The sequence below is a fragment of the Pipistrellus kuhlii genome, unplaced genomic scaffold (assembly GCF_014108245.1).
Source record: "Pipistrellus kuhlii isolate mPipKuh1 unplaced genomic scaffold, mPipKuh1.p scaffold_m20_p_9, whole genome shotgun sequence".
Lineage (NCBI taxonomy): Eukaryota > Metazoa > Chordata > Mammalia > Chiroptera > Vespertilionidae > Pipistrellus > Pipistrellus kuhlii.
The window spans coordinates 66,104,764-66,112,655 of NW_023425595.1; the positions used below are offsets into that span (position 1 = coordinate 66,104,764).

Genomic DNA, 7,892 nt, shown 5'->3' on the forward strand with positions numbered 1-7,892 from the left:
AATGGAACGTAATAGATAACCCAGAAATAGACTGACACAAATATATTCAACTGGTTAACAAAGGAGCAAAAGCAATTCAGTGGAGGAAGTATAGCCTTCTCACCAAACGATGCAGGAGTAATAGGACATCCATAAGCAAAAAGTGAACCTTGAACTAAACTTTGGACAGTAATTAACTCAAAATGGATTTATAGTGTAAAACTAGAACACTTCTAAAAAAAAAATAAAAGTAGGAGAAAATCACCTTGTTCTGGAACTAGGTTAAAGAGTTCTTAGATTTTTATATCAAAAGCACAGTGCATAAAAGGAAAATTTGATAAATTGGACTACCTAAATATGAAAACATTTTCTCTGTGGAAGTCCATGTGATGATCATGAAAAGATAAGCTACAGACAGATGAATATTTACAAACCACATATCCAACAAATGACAAGTAAAGAACTCCCAAAACAGAAAATACACATGCATGCACACACGCACACACATGCAGGATTAGAAAGTGGGCAGATGACATCAACAAACATTCACTAAAGAGGCCAACAGATGGTAAATAGTTACATGAAAACATGTTCAGAATTATTAGCCATCACAGAAATGCAAATTAAAACCACAATCAGATATCACTGTACACCACTCATAATGACTAAAATAAAAATAAAAAAACAGAGCAACACAAGTGCTGGCGAAGATGTGGATCCCTCATACGCTGCTGGTGGGAATGTAACCAACTCCTATGAGACTAAACATGCATACAACCCTGAAATTCTACTCTTGGGCATTTAGTCCAGAGAAATAAAAATTTATGTTTACACAAAAACATGTGCATGAATGGTCATAGCAGCTTTTATTGTCATAGCCAAACAATGGAACCCGTTCAGCTGTCCTTGGATAAATGGGTGGTTAAACAAACTCAGTGCACACATACCATGAAACTGTGCTCAGCAATGAGCCATGAATACAGCAACAGCTCAGGTAAATCTCCAGTAAATTATACAAAGTGAAAAAAGTCAATCCCAAAATATTTACATATATATGATTCATTTATATAACATGTTTTCAGTGACAGCTTAGCAGTTGCAGGGATGAGGGATGATCGGGGAGGGAGAGTGGAAAGAGTTGTGGTTACAGAAGGGCAACAAGACTGTGATCATGGATACACAACCTGCATACATGATGGATTTGTAAATAATATTTGTAAAGAACTCACATTGATGTTTCTCTCTCTCTCTCTCCCTCTCTCTCTCTCTCTCTCTCTCTCTCTCTCTCTCTCTCTCTCTCTCTCTCTCCTCTCTTTTTCCCCACTCCTATACACAAAGAATGAACTGCATGCTCATGTGCATGCATGCACACACAGAGACACAAATAAGTATGAGTAAAACTAAAGAAATCAGAATAAGGAATAAGATTGGTGGATTGCATCGATGTTGGTTGTGATAGTATAAGATAGTTTTGCAAAATGTTACTAATAGGGGAAACTGGTTAAAGTGTATATAGGATCTCTCCATATTATCCTATATAATAAAAGCCTAATATGCAAATCAACCAAACGGAGGAACGACTGGCAGAACAACCAGTCACTATGATGCGCATTGACCATCAGGGGCCAGACATTCAATGCAGGAGCTGCTCCAGCCTGCAAGCCCCAGGCCAGCAGGTGCCACCACCATCCTCCACCCCAGATTGCTGCACTAGTCGCCCTAAAGAGGGAGTCAACTGGTGGTGGCGGGACAATCAGGGATCAGGGCCAACTCGCAAGCAAGCTGGTGCTGCACCCTTCCCCTGATCACCCCACAGAGGCAGATGATCGGCTGCAGCTGCAGTGGGAAGGAGGGCCAGCAAGTGGACAGCACTAGAATGGCCAATGCAGATGCCACCGGGGAGCCCCCTGATTGCCCCACTGGTCACCCCACAGATCATCCCTGATTGCCGGCCAGGCTTGGGACCCTACCCATGCACGAATTTCATGCACCGGGCCTCTAGTTTCCTGTAATACATGTGAATCTACAATTATCTCCATAAAATTTCAATTGAATAAAAGCAAAATCTATAGAAAATTGAAAAATAGAAAGATCATATGGCATAGATGGATAAGTGCCAATTACATTCATTCTTCCTTCTTCAATATGATACAACAATTTTGGGCTAAACATGTGGCTTCTGGAATAAGGACTACATTTCCTAACCTCCCTTGCTGTAGGAGTGGCCTGGGATGAAATCCCAACCACGGAATGTAAATGGTAATGATCTGTTCAACTTCCAGGAAATATTCTTAGAGAAAGGGCATGCTCTTCTCCTTTCTCTTCTCTTTTCCTTCTTACCAAATCATGAGGACAAGAGGTATAAGTTAGGGATTGTGGAAGGATAAGGAGGAAGGACATTAGGTCCCTAAGAACTTTACTAGGCTGCCATAGCAGCTCTTGTCTGGCTATGTTGAATTAAGAAAAGAAAAAAGAAAAAAGAAAAAAAAAGAAGAAAAAGCTGCTCTGGCTGGTGTTTCTCAATGGTTAGAGCATCAGTCAAGGGTTGAGGTTGCAGGTTTGATGCCCTGCCCTGGTTGGTTAGGTCATGTGCAGGGGGCAACTGATCAATGTGTCTCTCTCACATCAATATTTCCCTCTCTCTCTCTCTCTCTCTCTCTCTCTCTCTCTCTCTCTCTCTCTCTCTCTCTCCCCCCCCCCACCCCAAACCCTTCCTTTCTTTCACTCTCTCTAAACAACCTGTGGGACAAACTTCCTTGCTCATGGCGGGAAGCATTGGATGGACAGAACCCACCACAACTGGCCACATGGCTACTGGGGTTGCCTGGGGAAGGGGAAGGTGCAGGTAAGTGTGGCCACTCACCTGCTGGCCCTGAAGTCCAGGCCTATGCCTTGTCCTTTACCCACACCCCCTCAGAGTTTCAGGAGAAACCCAGCCAGAGCTGCTGACTTAAAGCTCCATTCTGAAAACACGTCAGGTCAAGAAGCAGCCTGAGATCCGGCAGCTGGGAGAGCTGGTGAAAGGCTGAGTGACGCTCATGCTGCACCCAGGATGTGTATGTAGGCTCAGGCTAAGGCCATCTCCTCCGCTTCATGAAGGTGAAGAGCATCGAAGGGGATCAGAGACTGATGGAGAGGGCCCAGCACCTGGGCCAGGAGCTCCCACATGCTCTGGAAAAAAGAGAAGAGGAACCCACAGGTGGTACAAATTCACTCTCACTGCTCCCCACACCATGTGATTCAGTGGGCAGACCCCAGGACCCTGTGTGAGGAGGTTCTGTTTCTGACAGGTCTCCATGCCTGCAGGACCTGAGTGTCACCTAGCTGAGGCATTTCTCCTCCTGCTCTGGCCTCAGTGGGCTGCTGCTACATGAGTGGCCCTGGTGGCTACCCACTGGGTCAGTGGGTGGCTGCGCTGCCTGGCTGCGAACTGTCCTACAGGCTGCGGGAGGGGCCCGCCATGCCCTGGAGGAAGTGCCGAGAGGCTACAGAAAGCAGGCCCTGGCCTCCGAACCCACTGCTACCGGGCAGCACCAGACACAGTCATCCAGCATGTCCAGCTCAAGCTCGGCAGCCAGGCATTCGGGGATCCCCAGGGTCCATGAGCTCAAGATCGAAGACTGTGTGCAGTGTAGCAGCTCTGTAGGCCCACCAGGCCCAGGAGGCAAGTGTGGTAGTTTTCTTCAGCCTGGCCCATTGCTGGTGGAGACACTGATTCTACTGGACTGGCTGCTGCACCTTCAGAGACAGGGCCTCCATTCTGAGCTGCTGCCCATCTTCAGCCCTGAACGTCCTCCCAGAAACCTGGTTTTGGTGGCCAGCAAGAGGCCCTTGGGTCAGGCCTTCTCAGTTCTAGAGACTGATCCACTCTGAGGAAAGGCGCATCTTGGACCCCATCTGAAACCACCCAGATGCCACAGTGGGTGGCAGAGTCTGCGCTCCTCACCCAGAGAAGCAGCATCCTGCTTCCTCCCTGGATCATGGTGTCCCACAGACCTTCATACTTTTTCTCTCCCTCCATGTGTTATGTAATACTAGAGGCCCAGTGCACGAGATTTGTGCACTTGGGTGGAGGGGCCTTAAGTCCAGTCTGTGCCCTCTCACAGTTTGGGAGCCCTCAGGGAATGTCCCACTGACGGCTTAGAGCTGCCACAGAGGTGGGAGAGGCTCCCTCCACTGCCGATGTGCTCGCCAGCGATGTGCTTGCCCGCCGTGAGCTATGAGTCTGGCTTCTGGCTGAGCGGTGCTCCCCCTGTGGGAGCGCACTGACCACCAGGGGGCAGCTCCTGCATTGAATATCTGCCCCCTGGTGATCAGTGCACATCATAGCGACCAGTCATCCCACTGTTCAGTCTATTTGCATATTACCCTTTTATTATTAATATATAGGATTATGTAAAAGCTTATTTTAACTTATTAAAAAATTAAAATCTTTTTTTAAATATATTTTTATTGATTTTTTACAGAGAGGAAGAGAGAGGGATAGAGAGTTAGAAACATTGATGAGAGAGAGAATCATCGATGAGCTGCCTCTTGCACACCCCCCACTGGGGATGTGCCCACTACCAAGGTACATGCCCTTGACTGGAATCGAACCTGGGACCTTTCAATCTGCAGGCTGACGCTCTATCCACTGAGCCAAACCGGTTGCGACAAAAATTAAAAAGCCTACTATGAACTAGGCTACAAAGGGTGATGATTCAACCATTTCTAAATACTGTAAACAAAATAAAGACTGATAACAGAGAGGATCCAAGATGGCTGCACAGGTAAACACCTAACCACAGCCGCACACAAAAGTTTCAATAAAATATAAAACAGACATTACCCAGAACTACAGGAAAGTTGACTGACTGGAAATTCTACAACAAGAAGGAAAGAGAAAACCAGAAGGAAAATCAGAGGAGCTGTAAAAGCCTAAGGTATGGAGACACATTGCGCACGTGGAGAGGACAGAGCTGGAGAGGAGGGGGAGGCTGAGTGCCTGTCTGGCATTCCCTAGCGGGAAGGAAATAAAAACTCTGGACTGTGCTGAACCTCAGACCCAGTTCTAGGGCAGACCCTGGCTCAAACAGAGGGAGGCTGGGCTGTGAGGTGGAATATCAGGGGAGCGGCGAAAGGCAGAGCCCCCAAGGTGCGCACATTGCTCACAGAGGATGGACTGTTGACTCTGCTGCTAGATTGCCCTAGCAGGAAGGAGACAAAAGCTCCGGACTGTGCTGAGCCCCAGTTCCAACTGCTCTGAACCTCAGTTCTAGGCCAAACCCTGGGACCCAGGCTCATACAGAGGGAGACTGGGCTGTAAGGTGGAAACCCGGGGAGCGGTGAAAGGCAGAGCCCCCAGAGGTGCACACATTGAGCGCAGAGAAGGGACAATTGGCTGTGCCTCCAGATTGCCCTGGCGGGAAGGAGACAAAAGCTCCAGACTGCTCTGAACCCCACTTCCAATCCCACTTCCAACTGAACTGAACCCCAGCTCTGGGCTCATTGTGGGAGAGACTAGACTGTTTGGTAGCAGGCGAAACTCGAGGGCACCTTTCTCTCAGAGGTGCTTGCAGCGAGTACCAAAGGACCCTGAGAAAGACTGAGATTCAGGAGCTGCATAAGGCGTGGCCAACAGAAGCCAAGGCTGTAGGTTCCACCCTGAAACTCCGCCCCATCCAAGCAAAACACAGAGACTTTTAAGGCTACCAACTCAGGGAAGCTGCAAAAATGCCGAGACAAGGAAACAGATCACAAACAAAAGAAATGGAGGACAAAGAGCGACTGGATATAGAGGTCAAAACCACGCTTATAAGGTTTTTCAAGAATTTTCTAGAAAAGATTGTTAAGTCCTATGAGGATATGAAAAGGGATCAACTATTGATAAAAATAATAAGGAATCAACAAGAAATAATAATAAGGGATCAACAAGAAATAAAGAATACATTGTCTGAAATAAAAAATATACAGAGTCCTAAAAACAGAATGGAAGATCGCAAGAATCAAGTCAAAGATTTGGAACATAAAGAGCCAGAAGTCACTCCTCTGCAGAAGCAAGAAGGCAAGAGAATCCAGAAAGTTGAATATAATGTAAGAAACCTCTGGGACAACTTCAAGCAAACCAACATCAGAATTATGGGGGTCCCAGAAGATAAGAGAGAACAAGATATCAAAAACATACTGAAAGAAATAGTGACAGAAAACTTCCCCCACCTGGTGAAAGAATTAGACTTACAAGTCCAGGAAGCGCACAGAACTCCAAACAAAAGGAACCCAAAGAAGATCACATCAAGACAAATCATAATTAAAATTCCAAGAGCAAAAAACAAAAATATTAAAAGCAGCAAGAGCAAAGCAGGTAGTTACCTATAAAGGAGCACCCATACATTTGTCAGCTGATTTCTCAACAGAAACCATGCAGGCCAGATGGGAATGGCAAGAAATATTCAAGGTGATGAATAGTAAGAACCTACAGCCAAAAATAATCTACCCAGCAAAGCTATCACTCAGAATTGAAGGCCAGATAAAGAGCTTCACCAATAAATAAATAAAAAAGCTAAAGGAGTTCATCATCACCAAACCAGAATTATATGAATTGCTGAAGGGGGTTCTTTCGGAAGAGAAAGTAAATAAAGATAAAAACTATGAACAACAAATACATAACTATCAACAAGTGAATCTAAAAACCAAGGAAATTTAAAAAAAAAAAAATCTGATGAATATTAACTGTTGAATATAATAGAATCAGAGGTATGGAAGGGGAGTGAACTGACGATTCTCAGGGAAAAGGGGAGAGGGGGATGTGGGAAGAGACTGAACATTAAACTGTGCACCTATGGATGAGGACAATGAGGGATGGGGAAAGGGCAGAGGGTGGGGTGGGAACCTGGTGGAGGGGAGCAATGGAGGGGGAGAAAAAAAGAGGAACATTTGTAATAATATGAACAATAAAGATTTATTAAAATAAAATATAAATAAATAAATAAATAAATAAATAAATAAATAAAAGATTGATAACAAAAAGACAGGTTTTTATTAATCCCAAATGTATAGAAACTGAAAATCCAAGCTACTTAATAACATTTGTATTAAAGAGGAAACCATAGGGAAAGTTACAAATTCCTTAAAACTGAATGACAATAAAAGCACTACATGTCGAAAATTATGGCACACGTCTAAAGTAAGACTTATGGAAAATTAGTGGCTTTAACTATATTTATCAGAAAACAAAAGACAGAAAAAAATGAGCTAAGTATTTGACTCAGAATTTGGAAAAATGCTTATAGAGGAAACCCAAAGAAGAAAATAACAATAGCTCATCAATGCCTACTAAAACCAATAAAGGAGAGTCAACCAGGCATTTGCATTATGTTCCTCTTGAAGTAAGAACATAACCCACTTATAAAGTACAAAATGTGTATGCACATCTATCAATATAGATAGATAGGTAGATGTGAGTAGATATAGATATATAGACTAAATTTAATCCCTATCTAGATCTAACTGCAAATTTGCAGAGAATTTAGTGAAACTCCATCATCTTCAAATTCAATTAAAGCCCAATCAGAATTCTATCAGACTTTTTTTAGAAAGTTCACAAATTGATTTCAAAATTAATACATACAAAAATGAATATTCAAAGTCTGCAAATAGCTAAATCAATTTTTAAAAAGAACAAAGAATGGTGATTTGTTATATTCAATATTGGGACATACAACAGAGCTACATAATTTTATAAAGTTTGGTTTTGATTCAAGAACAGACATACAAATCCAGTGGAGCAGAATAGAAAATACATAAATAGATGTGTGTATAGGAACTGGATACATTATAAAGAAGGCACCACAAATTAGTGAGAAAGGGATAATTTATTTAGTTAATGGTTTGCCAAAAAATTACCAAATGGAAAGATGGATTCCTAGTAGTTTAAA

General features: G+C 43.6%; 1 pseudogene; it reads left to right on the forward strand.

Annotated features, from left to right (window-relative positions):
* Positions 1-2,709: 2,709 nt before the first annotated feature.
* On the forward strand, positions 2,710-4,010 carry LOC118713802 (annotated as a pseudogene).
* Positions 4,011-7,892: the final 3,882 nt, after the last annotated feature.